Below are 22,423 nucleotides of genomic sequence, written 5' to 3'. Positions count from 1 at the left end.
AACAATAGCAAAGTGGGAACTATCATGACAAAACAATACAGAAGTGAGGATTTCACATCCCAGCTATTGATAAGTGAGTTCTTGCCAGACAGGATGCTATCAAACTAAGTTTCCTTTTACATTTTCTAGGCACTTCCCTTTCTCTGGAGGTGATAGGCACTATCAGGACAGGATTGTATTCCGAACAGCCCAATAGCACCTTCTTTCAATGTGACTGGTTTGGAATGTGAGGATCTGACCATCCGCTTCCCAGCTTATGGCTGCCTCTGTTGCTTAGCCAAAGGCCTTAATCTAAGAACAGAGCCTCAGACTGTCACAGTAAGAGAAGGACCTTACACTGGCAGACAGCGATTTTGATTCTTTCTTTTATACCTCTAACTAGCCAAGTGATAAGAATACACCTAAATTCTTAAAGTACAGGCCTTTGCAGACAGGCCTGAATATCTATATCCTAACAGCTACAGCTTTATTCACCATTTTCAGCAGAGTAGGTTTTCCCAGAGAAAACTTGTCAGACCATGGTGAAAACTTCATGTCTGAAGTCTTTAAAAGGTTACAGGTTTCAGAGTAACAGCCGTGTTAATCTGTATTCGCAAAAAGAAAAGGAGTACTTGTGGCACCTTAGAGACTAACCAATTTATTTGATCATAAGCTTTCGTGAGCTACAACTCACTTCATCGGATGCATACCGTGGAAAATACAGAAGATGTTCTTATACATACAAACCATGACCAAATGGGTGTTTACCACTACAAAATGTTTTCTCTCCTCCCACCCCACTCTCCTTATGCTAACAGCTTATCTAAAGTGATCACTCTCCTTACAATGTGTATGATAATCAAGGTGGGCCATTTCCAGCACAAATCCAGGGTTTAACAAGAAAGTCTGAGGAAGCGGGGGGAATCTGTAATCGCGTGCCCCTCTGCCATGTACATTGGACAAACTGGACCGTCTCTACGTAAAAGAATAAATGGACACAAATCAGATGTCAAGAATTATAACATTCATAAACCAGTCGGAGAACACTTCAATCTCTCTGGTCACGCGATCACAGACATGAAAGTTGCGATACTACAACAGAAAAACTTCAAAACCAGACTCCAGCGAGAAACTGTTGAATTGGAATTCATTTGCAAAATGGATACAATTAACTTAGGCTTGAATAGAGACTGGGAGTGGCTAAGTCATTATGCAAGGTAACCTATTTCCCCTTCTTTTTTCCTCCCCCCCTTCCTCAGACTTTCTTGTTAAACCCTGGATCTGTGCTGGAAATGGCCCACCTTGATTATCATACACATTGTAAGGAGAGTGATCACTTGAGCCCTGGTCTACACTAGGGCTTTAAGTCGAATTTAGCACCGTTAAATCGACGTAAACCTGCACCCATCCACACGATGAAGCCCTTTATTTCGAATTAAAGGGCTCTTAAAATCGATTTCCTTACTTCACCCCTGACAAGTGGATTAGCGCTTAAATCGGCCTTGCCGGCTCGAATTTGGGGTACTGTGGACACAATTCGACGGTATTGGCCTCCGGGAGCTATCCCAGAGTGCTCCATTGTGACCGCTCTGGACAGCACTCTCAACTCAGATGCACTGGCCAGGTAGACAGGAAAAGAACCACGAAATTTTGAATCTCATTTCCTGCTTGGCCAGCGTGGCAAGCTGCAGGTGACCATGCAGAGCTCATCAGCAGAGGTGACCATGATGGAGTCCCAGAATTGCAAAAGAGCTCTAGCATGGACTGAACGGGAGGTACGGGATCTGATCGCTGTATGGGGAGAGGAATCCATGCTATCAGAACTCTGTTCCAGTTTTTGAAATGCCAAAACCTTTGTCAAAATCTCCCAGGGTATGAAGGACAGAGGCCATAACAGGGACCCGAAGCAGTGCGCATGAAACTTAAGGAGCTGAGGCAAGCCTACCAGAAAACCAGAGAGCCAAACGGCCACTCCGGGTCAGAGCCCCAAACATGCCGCTTCTATGATGAGCTGCATGCCATTTTAGGGGGTTCAGCCACCACTATCCCAGCCGTGTTGTTTGACTTCTTCAATGGAGATGGAGGCAACACGGAAGAAGGTTTTGGGGACGAAGAAGAAGAAGATGATGAGGTTGTAGATAGCTCACAGCAAGCAAGCGAAGAAACCAGTTTTCCCGACAGCCAGGAACTGTTTCTCACCCTGGACCTGGAGCCAGTACCTCCCGAACCCACCCAAGGCTGCCTCCTGGATCCAGCAGGCGGAGAAGGGACCTCCGGTGAGTGTACCTTTTAAAATACTATACATGGTTTAAAAGCAAGCATGTGAAAGGATTAATTTGCCCTGGCATTCGCGGCTCTCCTGGATGTACTCCCAAAGCCTTTGCAAAAGGTTTCTGGGGAAGGCAGCCTTATTGCGTCCTCCATGGTAGGACACTTTACCACTCCAGGCCAGTAGAAAGTACTCGGGAATCATTGTAGAACAAAGCATTGCAGTGTATGTTTGCTGGCGTTCAAACAACATCCGTTCTTTATCTCTCTGTGTTATCCTCAGGAGAGTGAGATATCATTCATGGTCACCTGGTTGAAATAGGGTGCTTTTCTTCAGGGGACACTCAGAGGTGCCCGTTCCTGCTGGGCTGTTTGCCTGTGGCTGAACAGAAATGTTCCCCGCTGTTAGCCACGGGGAGGGGGGAGGGTTGAGGGGGGAGCCACGCGGTGGGGGGAGGCAAAATGCGACCTTGTAATGAAAGCACATGTGCTATGTATGTAATCTTAACAGCAAGGTTTACCCTGAAAGAGTGTAGCCACTTTTTTATAAAATGTGTCTTTTTAAATACCACTATCCCTTTTTTTTTCTCCACCAGCTGCATGTGTTTCAAGGATCACAGGATCTTCTCCTTCCCAGAGGCTAGTGAAGATTAGAAAGAAAAAAAAACGCACTCGTGATGAAATGTTCTCTGAGCTCATGCTGTCCTCCCACACTGACAGAGCACAGACGAATGCGTGGAGGCAAATAATGTCAGAGTGCAGGAAAGCACAAAATGACCGGGAGGAGAGGTGGCGGGCTGAAGAGAGTAAGTGGCGGGCTGAAGACAGGGCTGAAGCTCAAATGTGGCGGCAGCATGATGAGAGGAGGCAGGATTCAATGCTGAGGCTGCTGGAGGACCAAACCAGTATGCTCCAGTGTATGGTTGAGCTGCAGCAAAGGCAGCTGGAGCACAGACTGCCACGACAGCCCCTGTGTAACCAACCGCCCTCCTCCCCAAGTTCCATAGCCTCCACACCCAGCCGCCCAAGAACGCGGTGGGGGGGCCCCACCACTCCGCCACAAAGGATTGCCCAAAAAAAAAGAAGGCTGGCATTCAATAAATTTTAAAGTTGTGAACTTTTAAAGTGCTGTGTGGCATTTTCCTTCCCTCCTCCACCACCCCTCCTGGGCTACCTTGGTAGTCATCCCCCTATTTGTGTGATGAATGAATAAAGAATGCATGAATGTGAAGCAACAATGACTTTATTGCTTCTTCAAGCGGTGATCGAAGCGAGGAGGGGAGGGTGGTTAGCTTACAGGGAAGTAGAGTGAACCAAGGGGTGGGGGGTTTCATCAAGGAGAAACAAAGAGAACTTTCACACCGTAGCCTAGCCAGTCATGAAACTAGTTTTCAAAGCTTCTCTGATGCGTATCGCGCCCTCCTGTGCTCTTCTAACCGCCCTGGTGTCTGGCTGTGCGTAACCAGCAGCCAGGCGATTTGCCTCAACCTCCCACCCCGCCATAAACGTCTCCCCCTTACTCTCACAGAGATTGCGGAGCGCATAGCAAGCACTAATAACAGTGGGAATATTGGTTTCTAACTGAGTCGGTAAACTGCGCCAGGGCGCTTTTAAATGTCCAAATGCACATTCTACCACCATTTTGCACTTGCTCAGCCTGTAGTTGAACAGCTCCTGACTACTGTCCAGGCTGCCTGTGTATGGCTTCATGAGCCATGGCATTAAGGGGTAAGCTGGGTCCCCAAGGATACATATAGGCATTTCAACATCCCCAACAGTTATTTTCTGGTCTAGGAATAAAGTCCCTTCCTGCAGCTTTTGAAACAGACCAGAGTTCCTGAAGATGCGAGCGTCATGTACCTTTCCCGGCCATCCCACGTTGATGTTGGTGAAACGTCCCTTGTGATCCACCAGAGCTTGCAGCACTACTGAAAAGTACCCCTTGCGGTTTATGTACTCGCCAGCTTGGTGCTCCGGTGCCAAGATAGGGATATGGGTTCCATCTATGGCCCCACCACAGTTAGGGAATCCCATTGCAGCAAAGCCATCCACTATGACCTGCACATTTCCCAGGGTCACTACCCTTGATATCAGCAGATCTTTGATTGCGTTGGCTACTTGCATCACAGCAGCCCCCACAGTAGATTTGCCCACTCCAAATTGATTCCCGACTGACCGGTAGCTGTCTGGCATTGCAAGCTTCCACAGGGCTATTGCCACTCGCTTCTCAACTGTGAGGGCTGCTCTCATCTTGGTATTCATGCGCTTCAGGGCAGGGGAAAGCAAGTCACAAAGTTCCATGAAAGTGCCCTTACGCATGCGAAAGTTTCGCAGCCACTGGGAATTGTCCCAGACCTGCAACACTATGCGATCCCATCAGTCTGTGCTTGTTTCCCGAGCCCAGAATCGGCGTTCCACAGCATGAACCTGCCCCATTAGCACCATGATGCATGCATTGGCAGGGCCCATGCTTTCAGAGAAATCTGTGTCCATGTCCTGATCACTCACGTGACCGCTGACGTCGCCTCCTCGCCCGGTACTGCTCTTCCAGGTTCTGGTGCCGCATATACTGCTGGATAATGCGTGTGGTGTTTAATGTGCTCCTAATTGCCAAAGTGAGCTGCGCGGCCTCCATGCTTGCCTTGGTATGCAATCCGCACAGAAAAAAGGCATGGAACGATTGTCTGCCATTGCTCTGATGGAGGGAGGGGCAACTGACGACATGGCTTACAGGGTTGGCTTACAGGGAATTAAAATCAACAAAGGGGGTGGCTTTACATCAGTGATTATTTCAGGCAGGACTTCACGGAGGGTTCCAATAAGAAATGGTGCACGTAAGTAATTGTTCTTATTGGAACAAGCAGGTTGGTCTGGCCTCTGATTGACACATGGCTTGATTTACCTCGCTGCACCTTCTCTGTGAGTGACTGCAGTGTGACCTAGAGGAATGAGTCCCCTAGACGGGGGACGGGGGGGGAGCAAATGAGTACAAAACAAATCTGGTCTATTTCTTGTTTTGATCCACTCCATCTATCTTTTACATCTTTGGCTGGCAGCAGACGGTGCAGAAGGACTGCAAGCCATCCACATCTCACGGCTGCTCGGCGGAAGACGGTGCAGTACGACTGCTAGCCATCCTCATTTCTTGCCTGCCTGGCAGAAGATGGTACAGTAGGACTGCTAGCGATCCGTATCGCCTGCCTGCTCACCATAAGATGGTTCAATAGGACTGACTGCAGGACTAAAGAGAATGACCTGGTCAAGTCACTCCAAATTTAGTCCCTGCGCATGTCTGCCCAGGCGCTCCTGGCCGATGCGGCCAGGAGCACCTCGGACATGACGATGACGGTTACCAGTCGTATTGTACCATCTGCTGCCACAAGGCAATGGGTTGATGCTGCTGTGTAGCAATGCAGTACCGCGTCTGCCAGCACCCAGGAGACATACGGTGACAGTGAACTGAGAGGGCTCCATGCTCGCCGTGGTATGGCATCTGCACAGGTAACTCAGGAAAAAAGGCACGAAATGATTGTCTGCCCTTGCTTTCACGGAGGGAGGGAGGGAATGGGGGCCTGACGATATGTACCCAGAACCACCCACGACAATGTTTTAGCCCCATCAGGCATTGGGATCTCAACCCAGAATTCCAATGGGCAGCGGAGACTGCGGGAACTGTGGGATAGCAACCCACAGTGCAATGCTCCGGAAGTCGATTCTAGCCTCAGTACTGTGGAAGCACTCCGCCGAGTTAATGCACTTAATGCACTTAGAGCATTTTCCATGGGGAGACACACACTCGAATATATAAAACCGATTTCTAAAAAACTGAATTCTAAAATTCGACCTAATTTCATAGTGTAGACATACCCTTAGATAAGCTATTACCAACAGGAGAGTGGGTTTGTGTGTGGGGAGAAAAAAAAGCGGGGGGGGGGGGGGGGAACCTGGATTTGTGCTGGAAATGGCCCAACTTGATTATCATACATATTGTAAGGAGAGTGATCACTTTAGATGGGCCATTTCCAGCAGGAGAGTGGGGTGGGGGGACAGAAAACCTTTTGTAGTGGTAAACACCCATTTTTTCACAGATTGTATGTATAAGAACATCTTCTGTATTTTCCACAGTATGCATGCGATGAAGTGAGCTGTAGCTCACGAAAGCTTATACTCAAATAAATTGGTTCGTCTCTAAGGTGCCACAAGTACTCCTTTTCTTTAAAAGGTTACAGGAATTACATAGAGTGAAGCATACAAAAGCTGCTCCTTATCACCTAGAAACTAATGGGTTTGTGGAAAGATTTAATGGAACTATAAAAACTATGCTAAGAATTTACATCTCCCAGTGTGAAAACGACAGACCTATTACTTCCTTACTTTTTATAATCCTACAGAAGTGTTCCCCAAGAATCTATTGGGTTTGCCCCCTTTGATCTCCTCTATGGGAGGCAGGTGAGGGGACCCCTTGATTTGATTTGAGGCTCTTGAAAGGGCAATACTGAGGAAACAGGGCAGCCAATAGGGAAACAAGTCACTCATTTTAAAGAGAATTTGAGGTTATGATGGAGTTAGTCTAACAGAACCTTAAGAAAAGTCAGGAAACTTGGAAAGTTTTGTATGAACGGCCTAATGAAGAAAGATCATTTGATATTGGTGATCTGGTGTAAATGCTGATTCCTGTGAGGAAAAACAAAGGATTATTGGGAAAGACCTTCAGAGGCCATTGAAAGAGTGAATTAAGTCACACACAATGTAAGGAAGCCCACTGGCAGAGGAGATGTGCACACAGTGAGTATCTACAGATTAAAAGCTTACCAGGAAAGGAAGACAGCAGTAAACATGATTTATTGTGATGAGAAAACATGAACCCCTTTAACTGATTTGGTCAAAGAGAGCAGGGGAGAAACTTCTCTGGAAAGCATTGAGTTTGGGGAAGGTTTAAATTCAACCCAAAAGCAGGAAATGCTCACCCTTTTAAAACACCACAAAAACAGGTATTTTCCAAACAGCAAGGTTTAACTGACAAGACCGTGCTCTCCATTCAAACCTTGGGGCCCCACCCACCGCTTAGAAGAGCCTACTGGGCTAAAGGAGAAATGCAGAAACAATTCCAGGAGGAGGAGGGAAGCATGCTTGAAAGGAAGGTAATCACAAAAAGGGAAATAGCAGTGCTTTAATGTTGCTGTGTAGTCGAGGCATCATCCCAATGCTGTAAAAAAACCACCCCCATGAGATGAGTGGCTCCCAGCACTGGGAGTGCAACTCCCAGCGCTAGTACACTATCTACACTGCCATTTTACAGTGCTGAAACTTGCAGCACTCAGGGGGGTGTTTTTTTAACACCCTTGAGCGAGAAAGTTTCAGCGCTGTAAAGTGGCAGTGTAGACAAGGCTTTCGTCGAAAAGCTCCTGCTGTTGTAATGGTACCTAAAAAAATACAAAGCCATAAAATGTGTAGATTAAAGAAAACTAAATGCTATCACCTAGCCTGACCCATAACCTATACCCCAAAGAGAGGACTTACGGGACCTGTTGCGGGGGCAAAACTTATAAGCACACCAGATTTGATTTGTGGGTACTGGCAAATTCTTAGATACGGATGCCCAGTAAAAAAAAAAAAAAAATAATAATAATCTGCTTTTGTAATGGAATCTGGACTATATGAATTTAAATTTATGGCTTTTGGATTAATAAATTCAGGGACTACTTTTCAGCAGCTTGTTAATGAGGTACTGCAGGGGTTACAAACATTTGCCAGTGCCAATATAGATGATTGACTTGGCTATCTTCAGTAACTCCTGGCAAGACCATGTGTGAATTGCATTACAAAGGCTCAGAGAAGCCAACCTCACTGTCAAGATCTCCAACTTCAAGATGGGGGCTGCAGAGGTGTCCTACCTACAACACAGATGGCCAGTGGGTTAGTTCACCCCAACCCTCTAAAGGTAGAGGCCATTCAGAGCCGGCCTGCCCCTCAAACCAAGAAGCAGATCCAGTCCTCTAGTGGACTGGCCAACTATTGCCGAAGGTTTGTAAAGGGGTTTAGTGACATTAAAGCCCCCATAGCAGACCTTATAAAACTAGGCCAGGTGATATGGAAAGCGGCCTGTGAGAAAGGCTTCCAGAACATAGAAGAGGCTTTGGGTAAAAAGAGCCTGTTTTGGTCAGCCCTGATTTCAGCTAACCATTCGTGCTGTGTACTGATGCTTCCAATGCTGGTTTGAGCACGGTAGTGATCCAAGATGGAGTAGGGGGCAAGAGGCAATCCTACTGCCTACTTAAACAAAAACTCACCCCCCACTGAACAAGATTATGCGGTCATTGAGAAAGACTGCGATGCCATTGTCCGGGCTCTTAGGCAACTTGAGCCTTTTTTGCGTAATGAAAAAAATTTTTGTTTTAAGCGATCATGCCTCTTTGACATGGCTGCACCAACCAAGGGTACCAATTCAAGATTACTTCATTAGAGTTTAACCCTACAGGAACTTAATATGGAAATAATTCATAACCAGGGAAAGGAGAATGTAGTGGCTAATGCCTTATAAAGAATGGGAGAACCCTGAAGCGTATTCAGAAGCATCAGTGACTCCCATTCATATACAATTTTTGCATTAGGGGTATGACACTAGCTGATCAGGTCATGCTAGAGCAGGGATTCTCAGATTTTTGTACTGGTGACCCTTTTCACATAATGACAGGTTTCAGAGTAACACCCGTGTTAGTCTGTATTCGCAAAAAGAAAAAGAGTACTTGTGGCACCTTAGAGACTAACCAATTTATTTGAGCATGAGCTTTCGTGAGCTACAGCTCACTTCATCAGATGCATACCGTGGAAACTGCAGCAGACTTTATATATACACAGAGAATATGAAACAATACCTCCTCCCACCCCACTGTCCTGCTGGTAATAGCTTATCTAAAGTAATCGTCAGGTTAGGCCATTTCCAGCACAAATCCAGGTTTTCTCACCCTCCACCCCCCCACACAAATTCACTCTCCTGCTGGTGATAGTTGTCACTTTGGATGGGCTATCACCAGCAGGAGAGTGAATTTGTGTGGGGGGGTGGAGGGTGAGAAAACCTGGATTTGTGCTGGAAATGGCCTAACCTGACGATTACTTTAGATAAGCTATTACCAGCAGGACAGTGGGGTGGGAGGAGGTATTGTTTCATATTCTCTGTGTATATATAAAGTCTGCTGCAGTTTCCACGGTATGCATCTGATGAAGTGAGCTGTAGCTCACGAAAGCTCATGCTCAAATAAATTGGTTAGTCTCTAAGGTGCCACAAGTACTCCTTTTCCTTTTCACATAGCAAGCCTCTGAGTGTGACACCCCTTATAAATTAAAAACACTTTTTTATATATTTAACACCATTATAAATGCTGGAGGCAAAGCAGGGTTTGGGGTGGAGGCTGGCAGCTTGCAACCTCCCATGTAATAACCTCACGACCCCAAGGGGTCCCAACCAAGTAATGGTTAGATGTATAAGTACATATTCAGATGTTTAAACTTCATGAAAACTAGTGGAATATTACTTGTATGTTTTCACTTATCTGTTCCGATCATAATGTAATAGAAAATATTTAGATGGTAAAAACCCTTATAACTAAATTACCCATCAAAAACCTTGTGAAATGCTAATGAAGGACTTAAAGACTAACAGAAAATGCTAATTTCAAAGCAAGTGGTTATTATGTATATAGCTGGAGATCAAAAGTCTAAGTGCACTCCCCACCTCACCCTCAAAGGAAAAGCCCATGTGGTTAGAGACACAGCTTGCTTTCTGTATGAAGATACAATAAATATGGATTCAAAGATCCTTTATCTCTGGACTGTTTGGATTCTAACAGGACAGAATAAGTAAACAAGAAGATGGAGATTCCCCAGAGTTATTCTGAGTAGCCCTGAAAGACTTTTGATAAATTGGTATATTACTACATCTCTGCCACCACTGGTAATCATAGATTGGTTAAAGCAGTTAAACGATATGTACAAGTGAGTCATACTTAGTAACTCATTTCCTTCTCTTAGCTAATAAACCTAGAGTTAGTTATAGGCTTGGCTGCCAGCCTCGTCTTTGATGCAACAATCCAGAGTACGAATTGATCTGGAATAAGTGACTGGTGTCTTGGGACTGGGAGAAACCAGAATAGTGTGATTTTAAGTTTAAGTAACCTTTTATCACAAAATTCAGTTTGTCTGTGTGGCAATATAGACTGGAGAGGCTAAGGGGAGTGTCTGTAACTCCAGGGTAAGACTGGTAAAGTGATGCAGGAGTTCACATTTATTACCGGCTTAGTGAAAGCTACTTACAAAATATACCACTAGTCTGGGGTGTCTGCCCTTGTTTTATGACAGTCTGTCCTGAGATAGCAACTAAGCTGTAAGGTGCTCTAGACTGCATGACAATTAGTACATTAGCTAAATTATGACTTAACTGGCATCACAGAGACTTGGTGGGATAAGTCGCATGACTGGAATAATGGCACAGAAGAATGTAGCTTGTTCAGGAAAGAAAGGCAGAATAAAAATGAAGGAAGCGTTGCATTATACATCAACAACATATATACTTGTTCTGAGGTCCAGAAGAAGGTGAGAGACATACCACCCGAAAATTTCTGGGGAACGATAAAACAGGTAAAAAAATTAGGGATGATGTCACGCTAAGGGGTCTGCTACACCACCAAATCAGGAACAAGAGATGGATGAGGAATTTCTAGAATACCAGAGATATTCAACGTAAGACCTGATAGTAATGGAAGGCTAACTATCCAGACACCTGTTGGAAAAATAATATGGTAAAACAAAGTTTCCAGTAAGTTCTTGGGACGTATTGGGCACTGCTTTTTGTTTTAGTAAGTGGAGGACGCAACCAGGGGACAGTCATTTTAGACTTTATTCTGACCAAAAGGGAGAAATTGGTAGTCTGTCTGAAGGTGAAAGACAATTTGAGTGAAAGTGATCATATATGACATGACGAATTCCATGATTCTAAGGAAAGGAAGGAGTGAGAGCAACAGAATACTGACAATGGACACCAAAAAGGCAGACTAAAACTCAGAACTGATAGGTAAGGACCTATGGGAAGAAAAGCTAAAGGAAAAAAGGAGTTCAGAAGAGCTGATAGTTTCTCACAGAAACTGTACTAAAAAGGTACAACTGCAAGCCATTCAAACGTGAAGGAAAAACAGAAACAATAGTAAGTGTCCAATATGGCTCCTTCAAAAGCTCTTAATGATGGCAAATTCAAAAGGAATCCAACAAAAAGTGGAAATATGGACAAATTGCTAAGGAGAAGTTCAAAAGAACATAAGTATGTCGGGACAAAAATCAGAAAAGCTATGGCACAAAATGAGTTACACCTAGAAAGGGATATAAAATAAGAGGTTCTTTAAATCAGTGGTTCTCAACCAGGGATATGCATACTACTGGGGGTACTCAGAGGTCTTCCGGGGGGTACATCAACTCATCTAGTTATTTACCTAGTTTTACAAGAGGCTACATAAAAAGCACTAGTAAAGTCAGTACAAACTAAAATTTCATACATACAACTTGCTTATATTGCTCCATATACTATACACTGAAATTTAAGTACAATGTTTATATTCCAGTTGATTTACTTTATAATTATATCATAAAAAGAAAAAGCATTTTTCAGTAATAGTGTGCTGTGATAATTTTGTATTCTTGTATCTGTTTTTGTAAGCAAGTAGTTTTTAAATGAGGTGAAACTTGCTGATTTGCAAGACAAAATCAGACTCCTGAAAGAGGTACAGTAGTCTGGAAAGGTTGAGAGCCACTGCTTTAAATACATTAGCAGCAAGGGAAAGTGTAGGTCTACTACTTAGTGGGGAAGGAGAGCTAATAACTGATATCAAGAAGGCTGAGGTGTTTAATATCTATTTTGCTTCGGTCTCCACTAAAAAGGAGTAATGATGACCAGATACTCAACACAGTTAATATCAACAAGGAGAAAGGAACACACTTGAAAAATTGGGAAAGAACAGGGTAAAGAATATTTAGTAAGTTAGAGGTATTCAAGCAGGCAGGAAATTCATCCTAGAGCTCTTAAGGAACTAGCTGAAGTAATCTCAGAACCATGAGTGATTATCTTTGAGAACTCTTGGAGAACTGGTGGACTGCAGAAGTGCAAACCTAGTACCTATCTCTAAAAAGGGGGACAGAGGACCCCGGGAATTCTAGACCCGTCAGACTATCTTTCCAGGTATCAAAGTTACTGGAACAAATTATTAAACAATCAATTTGTAAGCACTTGAGGATATATATAGGTTGGTAATGAATAGCCAGCTTGGATTGGTCAAGAACAATCATACCAAACCAGCCTAACTTCCTTCTTTAACAGGGTTACTGACCTACCCGATACTGGTGAAGCAAGAGATGTGCTATATTTTGATTTTTAGTAAGGCTTTTCACACAGTGATACATGACATTCTTATAAGCAAACTAGAGATATGCAGTCTGGATGAAATTATATATGGTGAGTACAAAACTGGTTGAAAGACTGAACTTAAAAAATAGTTATCAATGGTTCATTGTCAAACTGGAAAAACCTGTCTAGTGGAGAGGTCAATCCTTGGTCCAATACTGTTCAACACTTTAATCAATGATTCAGACAATGGAGTGGAAAGTATGCTTATAAAATTTGTGGATGACACAAAGCTGGAAGGGGTTGCAACCATTTTGGAGGACAGGATTAAAGTTCAAGATGACCTTGACAAATTTGAGAATTGATTTAAATTCAACAAGATGAAATTCAATAAAGACAACTGCGAAGTACTTCACTTGGAAAGGAAAAATCAAATGCGCAACTACTGCTGACAAGAATCTGGGGATTTGGATCACAAACTGAAAGAGTCAACATGATGCAGTTACAAAAAAAGACTATCTTCATTCTGGAGTGTATTAACAGAAATGTCAGACACAGGAGATATTTGTCCCATTCTACTCAGCACTGATGAGGCCTCAGAAGGACTACTGTGTCCAGTTCTCCAGGTACCACACTTTAGGAAAGATGTGGACAAATTGGAGACAGTCCAAAGAAGAGCTAAAAAATGATGAAAGGTTTAGAAAACCTGACCTATAAAGGCAAGGTTAAGAAAAAATTGGGGTATGTTTAGTCTTGAGAAAAGACGACAGGGGGTGATTTGATAATAGTCTTCAAATACATTAAAGTGCTGTTATGAAGAGGATGGTGACCAATTGTTCTCCATGTCCATTGAAGGCAGGACAAGAAGTAATGGGCTTAATCCGCAACAAGGGAGATTTAGGTTAGATATTAGGAAGAACTTTCTAAGTAGAAGGGTAGTTAAGCTCTGGAATAGGATTCCAAGGAAAATTGTGGAATTCCCATCACTGGAAGTTTAAGAACAAATTGGAAAAACACCTGTCAGGGATGGATGGTTTAGGTTTACTCAGTCCTGCCTCAGTGCAGGGGACTGAGCTTGATGATGGCTAGAGGTCCCTTCCAGCCCTACATTTCTGTGATTCCATCCCCACTATTAAACCATTCTCAAAAGGGTTGATTTCATTCACAGCTAGCCATTTACTCCTTTAATGGGATTTCCAGAAATTAGCTTTGTGGCCTTGAAAAATATCACTTGAAACAGATACCTCCAACTTAAATTTCAGGCAGACTATTGTTCTGCATTGGTCTTATTGGAAGACCTTCCCATCACTCACCATTATTAGCTAGAACAGGTGGGATCACAAGACAACAAATGATGAGAGATAAACGGTTTTCTTTTAACTTGATGAAAATAGACAAATCCTGCCATTTTGTGTTTTTTCCACTCATTGAAATACCTTGCACGCTTCCCCTCTCCGTCTTCCTTATTCTTTTGTTTTTCCTACATGGAAAAAACAAACAAACAATCTCCTCACAGTTTTGTTGTAGCTTTATCTGAAAGCCAATACAAACTTTAATGATAAAATAAGGATACTGTTAGATCTATAAACTGGACCACTTAAGAGCGCTATCTGGTGGGTTGCAGTTTAAGTGTAACATGGTATTTATGCAAAATCTCCAGAAAAGGAACACAGAGCAGGAAGGGGGAATCTTGTTTATGACTAAGATACAATAATTAGTCTGGTATATCAGGAGAGTGCAGGGAGATATATGGTATCCTTCACCTAGGAGACCAGCAGCCAGCATGCTTGTCACAGGGTCACAGCGAGCCTGGCTGTTACAAGTTGGGAGAAAGATTTTGGGTGTGCCAATCTTTGAGACGGAAGAATGTCTAAGTTTATACTTGTTTTCACTATAAACAAATTTAAGTGCCATGAGTTAAGCAGAGCAGTGATCAAGGTAAGCTGAGGTGTACTGTTCCTTTGAGAACAGTGGATCTGTGAATTCTGTGAATGTCCCAGAGAACAGCAGCAGAACATTCCAGGGCAATGCTTGAAGGGCTCGGAGACTGGAAGTTGCTATCACTAACCTGCAGAAGATCAGCAGGTCCTTAGCAGATTGGGAAGAGAGTGCTTGTGTTATCTGGGCACTGATCCCAGGCACGGACAGACAAAGCTTCTGCACACTAAGGGCAGGTGTAGTAAAATGCTTCAGTACCCTGGGTGCCCCCAGGAAGTGTCACATACACAATTTAAGGATATTGTTCAGATGTTTGTGTTCAAGAGAGGCTATTTTTAGACTTCAATTTGTAAACATTTATATTATAATAGTGTCCACTGTAATTCAGGTCTCCAATTATGTTAAGCACTGTACAAACATAGTAAGAGACAAAAAGAAAAGGAGTACTAGTGGCACCTTAGAGACTAACCAATTTATTTGAGCATAAAGCATAAGCTTTCATGAGCTACAGCTCACTTCATCGGCTGCATTCAGTGGAAAATACAGTGGGGAGTTTTATATACACACAGAACATGGAAAAATGGGTGTTATCATACACACTGTAAGGAGAGTGATCACTTAAGATGAGTTATTACCAGCAGGAGAGCGGGGGGGGACGGGACGGAGGGGGGACCTTTTGTAGTGATAATCAAGGTGGGCCATTTCCAGCAGTTAACAGGAAGGTCTGAGGAACAGTGGGGGGGGGGGGGGAGAATAGTTTTACTTTGTGTAATGACACATCCACTCCCAGTCTCTATTCAAGCCTAAGTTAATTGTATCCAGTTTGCAAATTAATTCCAGTAAGAGACAGTGCCTACAAACATCTTACTATCCAAATAGACCAAAGAGGGATTAATTGTGATCTCCAATTTACAGATGGGGAATGAAAGTATAGAAAGAATGAATGGGATTTGTCCAAAGTAATGCAGGAAGGCAGTGGCAGAGCCAGAAATTGAATCTAGGTCTCCAGTGTACCAGTGTAGTATGCTACACACTAGACCAGAGGTGGGCAAACTACAGCCTGCAGGCCTGGGACTGTCCTGCCCTGCCTTGCCCCTGAGCTCCTGGCCAGGGAGGCTAGCCTCTGGCCTCTCCCCTGCACACTTCTTGCTCCACCCCCGTTAGAAACTGGGTTTAAACAAAACAAATTTTATTAACTATAAAAGGCAGATAAGTAGTAAAAGGGGTAACAGAACAAAAGCAGATTACTAAGCAAATGAAAACACACACACTAAGCTAGTTTCACTAAAGAAATTAATTTCAAGTAGTATTTCTCACCCTAGATATTGTTGCAGACAGGTTGCAAAGTTTCCATGGTTCAGAGTTCCAGTTATATCCCCTTTCAACTGCACCCGTCTCAGTGTGGATGCCCCCCTGCCTTCAGATTTTCTTCTTGGGACAACAGGCCATGGAGAGGAGTCCTGTTTGCCTTCCTCCCTACCCTTAAATAGGATTTACATAAGACAGGAATCCTTCAGTTTCCCCAAACTTGACCTCCCTTCCCTTGTCTTGTAACATTCCCAGATAATGTTTTAGTATCAGGTCACAAGACCACCTGACTCTGTAGAATCACAGAGTCCATGAGTCAGTGGCGATATGGAATGTCCACAGGAAGGCCAAGCCTTTTGCAGTTCATTGTCCTTGCTGATGGGCCATCCACCCTATCTGGCTTTTCCATTGTTGTACCTGAAGTGTTAGCAGTGGGCGTTACCCGAAGTAGCACAGTTGAAATACAGATATATAGTCAAAAAGAAAAGGAGTACTTGTGGCACCTTAGAGACTAACCAATTTATTTGAGCATAAGCTTTCGTGAGCTACAGCTCACTTCATTGGATGCATATTGTGGAAAGTGTAGAAGATCTTTTTATATACACACAAAGCATGAAAAAAATACCTCCTCCCACCCCACTCTCCTGATGCTAACAGCTTATCTAAAGTGATCACTCTCCTTACAATGTGTATGATAATCAAGGTGGGCCATTTCCAGCACAAATCCAGGGTTTAACAAGAAAGTCTGAGGGAAGGCGGGGGGGAGGGTAGGAATAAAGGGGAAATAGGCTTGAATAGAGACTGGGAGTGGCTAATTCATTATGCAAGGTAACCTAAGTTAATTGTATCCACTTTGCAAATGAATTCCAATTCAACAGTTTCTCGCTGCAGTCTGGATTTGAAGTTTTTTTGTTCTAATATCACAACTTTCATATCTGTGATCGCGTGACCAGAGAGATTGAAGTGTTCTCCGACTGGTTTATGAATGTTATAATTCTTGACATCTGATTTGTGTCCATCTATTCTTTTACGTAGAGACTGTCCAGTTTGTCCAATGTACATGGCAGAGGGGCATTGCTGGCAGAGGGGCATTGCTGGCACATGCTGGCATATATCACATTGGTGGATGTGCAGGTGAACGAGCCTCTGATAGTGTGGCTGATGTTATTAGGCCCTATGATGGTGTCCCCTGAATAGATATATGGGCACAGTTGGCAACGGGCTTTGTTGCAAGGAGAGGTTCTCCTGGGTTAGTGGTTCTGTTGTGTGGTATGTGGTTGCTGGTGAGTATTTGCTTCAGGTTGGGGGGCTGTCTCTAGGCAAGGACTGGCCTGTCTCCCAAGGTTTGTGAGAGTGTTGGGTCATCCTTCAGGATAGGTTGTAGATCCTTAATAATGCGTTGGAGGGGTTTTAGTTGGGGGCTGAAGGTGACGGCTAGTGGCATTCTGTTATTTTCTTTGTTAGGCCTGTCCTATAGTAGGAGACTTCTGGGAAGTCTTTTGGCTCTATCAATCTGTTTCTTCATTTCAGCAGGTGGGTATTGTAGTTGTAAGAATGCTTGATAGAGATCTTGTAGGTGTTCGTCTCTGTCTGAGGGGTTGGAGCAAATGCGGTTGTATCGCAGAGCTTGGCTGTAGACGATGGATCGTGTGGTGTAGTCAGGGTGAAAGCTGGAGGCATGTAGGTAGGAATAGCGGTCAGTAGGTTTCCGGTATAGGGTGGTGTTTATGTGACCATCGTTTATTAGCGCAGTAGTGTCCAGGAAGTAGATCTCTTGTGTGGACTGGACCAGGCTGAGGTTGATGGTGGGATGGAAATTGTTGAAATCATGGTGGAATTCCTCGAGCGCTTCTTTTCCATGGGTCCAGATGATGAAGATATCATCAATATAGCGCAAGTAGAGTAGGGGCGTTAGGGGACGAGAGCTGAGGAAGTGTTCTTCTAAGTCAGCCATAAAAATGTTGGCATACTGTGGGGCCATGCGGGTATCCATAACAGTGCCGCTGATCTGAATGTATACATTGTCCCCAAATGTAAAATAGTTATGGGTAAGGACAAAGTCCAGCCACCAGGTTAGCCGTGACACTATCGGGGATACTGTTCCTGACGGCTTGTAGTCCATCTTTGTGTGGAATGTTGGTGTAGAGGGCTTCTACATCCATAGTGGCCAGGATGGTGTTTTCAGGAAGATCACCGATGGATTGTAGTTTCCTCAGGAAGTCAGTGGTGTCTCGAAGGTAGCTGGGAGTGCTGGTAGTGTAGGGCCTGAGGAGGGAGTCTACATAGCCAGACAATCCTGCTGTCAGGGTGCCAATGCCTGAGATGATGGGGCGCCCAGGATTTCCAGGTTTATGGATCTTGGGTATTAGATAGAATATCCCAGGTCGGGGTTCCAGGGGTGTGTCTGTGCGGATTTGATCTTGTGCTTTTTCAGGGAGTTTCTTGAGCAAATGCTGTAGTTTCTTTTGGTAACTCTCAGTGGGATCAGAGGGTAATGGCTTGTAGAAAGTGGTGTTGGAGAGCTGCCGAGCAGCCTCTTGTTCATATTCATATATAGTCAATATTCCTAACTTCAGATACAGAAATGATACAGGTATACAAATTGGATAATCGCATTCAGTAAATCATAACCTTTCCAATGATATCTTACATGAGCCATCTTGCATAAAGTATACCTCAGTTATGTCATTCATATCATAAGCATATTTTCAGAAAGAATATGGAATGACATGTCTCAGTCCCTAGCAGACATAGTTGAACTCCACAGTGTATTAAACTTAGGGATGCAATTTCCCTCCAAAAGAATAAAAAAAAATAAAAAGTAGTGAGAATTCAGTTTTCTTATTACCTTTGCAACCTCAGCCCATGATCAGCAAAGATTGAACATTTTCAGTCCAGTGTGGTAAAGTCCATCCCTGCTTGTTGGAGAGACAAGAGGAAGCCTGGTGACCCAATGTCCCTCCCACTCCACTCATGGAAAAGAGTTGGGCACTTTGGTTGTTCCCGTCATGCTTTCTAGCGTGGTCAGGCATCTAAGAGTGTCTTCTTCATGAATCTACTACAGCTTCTGTACTTTGGGAACCAGACTAAGACCAGGGATATAAAGTTTAAACCACAACTGTCTTTATCAGAGACAAAAGACGACGGCTCCTACAGAGCATGCAGACCTCAAGTGTGTCTGCATCATGTGTGATACCCCTCACAATGGGAGGCCCTCTGGGGATTACACAGGACTAATTTTAAAGACCGTATCACACTGTTCCAGCCCAGCAATGTCTTCAGGAGTCATAACATGGAGCACTGCCATCCTTCTTCCTAGAAGTTATGGATCTTTGAAGGAGAAATTAACACTCAGGGAAATACTCTTGACCCTCCAGCCAGCAGTTCTCTATGACCTAACTGCAGATGCTCTGCATAAACCTCGCATGGTAGCGAAAACTTATTAGCAACTGATCAGTACAAAAAGGAGCAGCCACTTAAAGCCTGCCACTACAGTTATTTACAAAATCCCCAGCATGTCAAATTTACTCAGTAAAGAAGGCTAAATTCCACTTTTAGTTACAGTCCATTGACCTGAACACAGCTTTGAGACTCTATATCCCCTTACATTCACAGCAGAACTCTACTGTGAGCATGAAGATTTAAAGAAACAGGATAGAATTTGGCCTTTACTAGTAACTAAAAGTTTCATCTTTAATTACTTCATTGTCACATTCATTGGGAAATAAGCCCGTCCCACCCAACTATTCTTTGTTTCTCTTGCCTCCCTCTAGTCTATTTGTCTTTCCTGTCTCTCCTTTCTTCTTCCTTCTGCATTTCCTTCCCTACAATAATCCTCCTCTCCCACCACTAGATTTCTCACTCCTTTCCCCAATCCACATGCTAAAATTATCAGCAATATAATAGTTAATGTTGACAAAGTATCCTTTACTTCATACTCGGATTAGATTAATAGGGGACATGGGAGATCATCTCTCAAAGCCACAAACCATATACAGACTCAGGAAAGTAAACATTTTGTTTTTACTCTGATTTGGGAAGGTCTCACAACCATGAGAGCTAGGATTGTATTTCAGAAGCTGACATTCTGCAGTCTGAACAGGTCACGCAGAACACAAATACACCAGGTGGGCCTGACACAGGCTGTGGGCCATACATTTGATGCCCAAGCATGTTTATGAAAAAAGAGAAAGAATAGACCACCCAATGCCCATAAAGTCCTGAGGCAGAACAAAGAGGGAAAGGGCATGCATGACCTTTTCTACTCTTATCCCCATAAGGGCATCCATACATATATCTCATGAGTCCCAGAGCAACACCTTCACTGTTGAGAAGTGGCAAAAAGTGTGTTTGCGGGTTCATGTGCGAATACCAATACATAGCTGGGTCTGCCACAAAGGGACTCTGAAGAATTACCATAGGTTTAATTCAGACACTAACAAGTTACAGCTGCTGTGAGAAACAAACTTCTATTTACTAACTTCTGTGCATTTAAATTCTAAGCTAAAGTATTTAATTATATGTAGTCTCATAAGCCACTTTAAGTGTTGACCTGATTTAAAATGATTTTATTTTTTCCTCTTGACACCTTCTTTCTGAGATAAGCATAAGATACATGTGGGGTTTAACTGGCTTTCATAGCACAGAGTTAATTTAGACTCACTGAAAGAAGAAATCTGTTTTAAAATACTTCCCCCCCTCTCTCCCCCCCTCCCAACTTCTCTGCACCGTAGTCTTGATATTGAGTAACATCTGGGTAGTTCTGAGCCATTAATAAACTAAATTCTGCCTACAAGTATATAAATTGGTATTTAGATCTTGCTCCCTGCATTTAATTAAAAAGGGACTACAGACTTGCTCTTAAGAGTACTACTTTCAGAGCCAGACTGCCATCTAGTGATCTTGATGATTATATACCAGAAAAAAAAAAAAACAAACACAAAAGGAGGAAAAATAAAAAACACCCTCACATTTTACACCAACACATTGGTATGATATAAATATTGACAAATGATCTTGTATTTGCTTATTGCTGTTTTGCTGGTTAGTGGAAAAAACCTTCAACAATAAACAAGATATTCTTACCAATGAGGGCCAAAAGGATCTTAAGGACTTTATTTTTTGCATACACAATACACTGCGTAAACAGTCTCCTGGTAATACAACTTGTATTTGCTTTCCCTTGTGCTTTACTACTAGAAACATTTGCACAGAAACAGGATATTTGCTTGAGAACCCATCTGCTCCTGCTGCTTATTTCCCTGTTGAAATCTTGTGTTAATTTTTGCAGCAACCAAATGTAATGTCACGGAGATCTTATTCTAATGCAAATATTAGTATTCAAAAATGTATGGTGTTCGCTTTCTGTAGCTATGATTTTTAATATTTGCCTACCATGAACAAAGTTACAGATAAAAGATAGACCGGTAGCCTACTTGAATGTTATAGTAGAAAGAGGGTGAGGCATAGAAAGAAGATATGCCTAGTTAAGTCAGACAGGCTTAGGGCTGGTCTACACTGCCCCACAGTTTGGACTACAGTGGGGTAAATTACATAAACACCAGAATGCTGCACTGTAACTCCCCATGTCGACACTGTATGCGAACGAAAAAGTTCCTAGTTCACATTAAAGTAGTCAATAATGTGAACTAGGTACCTTTTTGTTCAGCCCACAGCATCCACACAAGGGAGTTATAGCGCAGCACTTCAGAGCTTGCTGTAATCCACATCCCCATAGTCTGAATTGCAGGGCAGTGTAGACATGGTCTCCCTTATGTGCTTAAGGCGATCACTGATGCATACTATCTTATCCCCTATTACTCTTAACCACCATGCAGGTAACTATAGATATTACCCAGCATGTAGTACATGAAACACTGACATTTTATACTCTGATAATGTTTTTTATTAGAACCACAAAAGCCAAGTTAAAAAAAACATACATTCTATGGGTAACCAGAAGAGAGCTATTTCAATTGTAAAGCAGAAATTCAGAAAGGACGTCTTTGCATTTTCTGAGAAAAAACCACCATTAACCAGAAGAACAGAGTCTAACAAAAGAGCTATGAGCCTGACTCTTCTCTCTCACAAATCAGGACTAACTCCACTGAAGTCAGAATTACACCAGCATAATTCAAGGAGAATTTCAACCTTTCCCCAGGCAACTGAAAGAAAAAGATCAGTTGTATTTCTGAGTCCAGATTCCTATAATGGGACAAAAGGATTCTTGAGAATGTGCCATTGAAGAGATGCTCAGACAGTACAATGATTCCACAAGAGGAAGTAACAGTTAAGATTCCCAAGTGTTTTAAATAAATTTCCTCCTGTCTTCCCTCATTACTAAGCCAAGCTTCATGAGATTTACCACATCACTCAGTTCTTGGATAAAGTAACATCTTATTTTCCATACAGTTTCTCAAGTTATGCTTTTCATGTCTAGTAGGTTACAAAACTGACTATCCTGGTTAATTTGTGAACAAGGTAACTAATATTTTTTCAGGCTCTTTCTATGCAGGGCCAGAAAAATGAGTAAAAGAATTAAGTTTT

General features: G+C 43.1%; 1 protein-coding gene across 3 annotated transcripts in view; it reads right to left on the bottom strand.

Moving 5' to 3' along the window:
* Positions 1-22,423, bottom strand: part of BCKDHB (branched chain keto acid dehydrogenase E1 subunit beta) — a 297,162-nt gene that overhangs the window by 261,267 nt on the left and 13,472 nt on the right. The gene's annotated exons all lie outside the window — the stretch shown is intronic.

Source organism: Eretmochelys imbricata, chromosome 3, assembly GCF_965152235.1.
Source record: "Eretmochelys imbricata isolate rEreImb1 chromosome 3, rEreImb1.hap1, whole genome shotgun sequence".
NCBI lineage: Eukaryota > Metazoa > Chordata > Testudines > Cheloniidae > Eretmochelys > Eretmochelys imbricata.
Note: the sequence above shows the minus strand (reverse complement) of the source record. Positions and strands in the feature narration are given on the sequence as shown.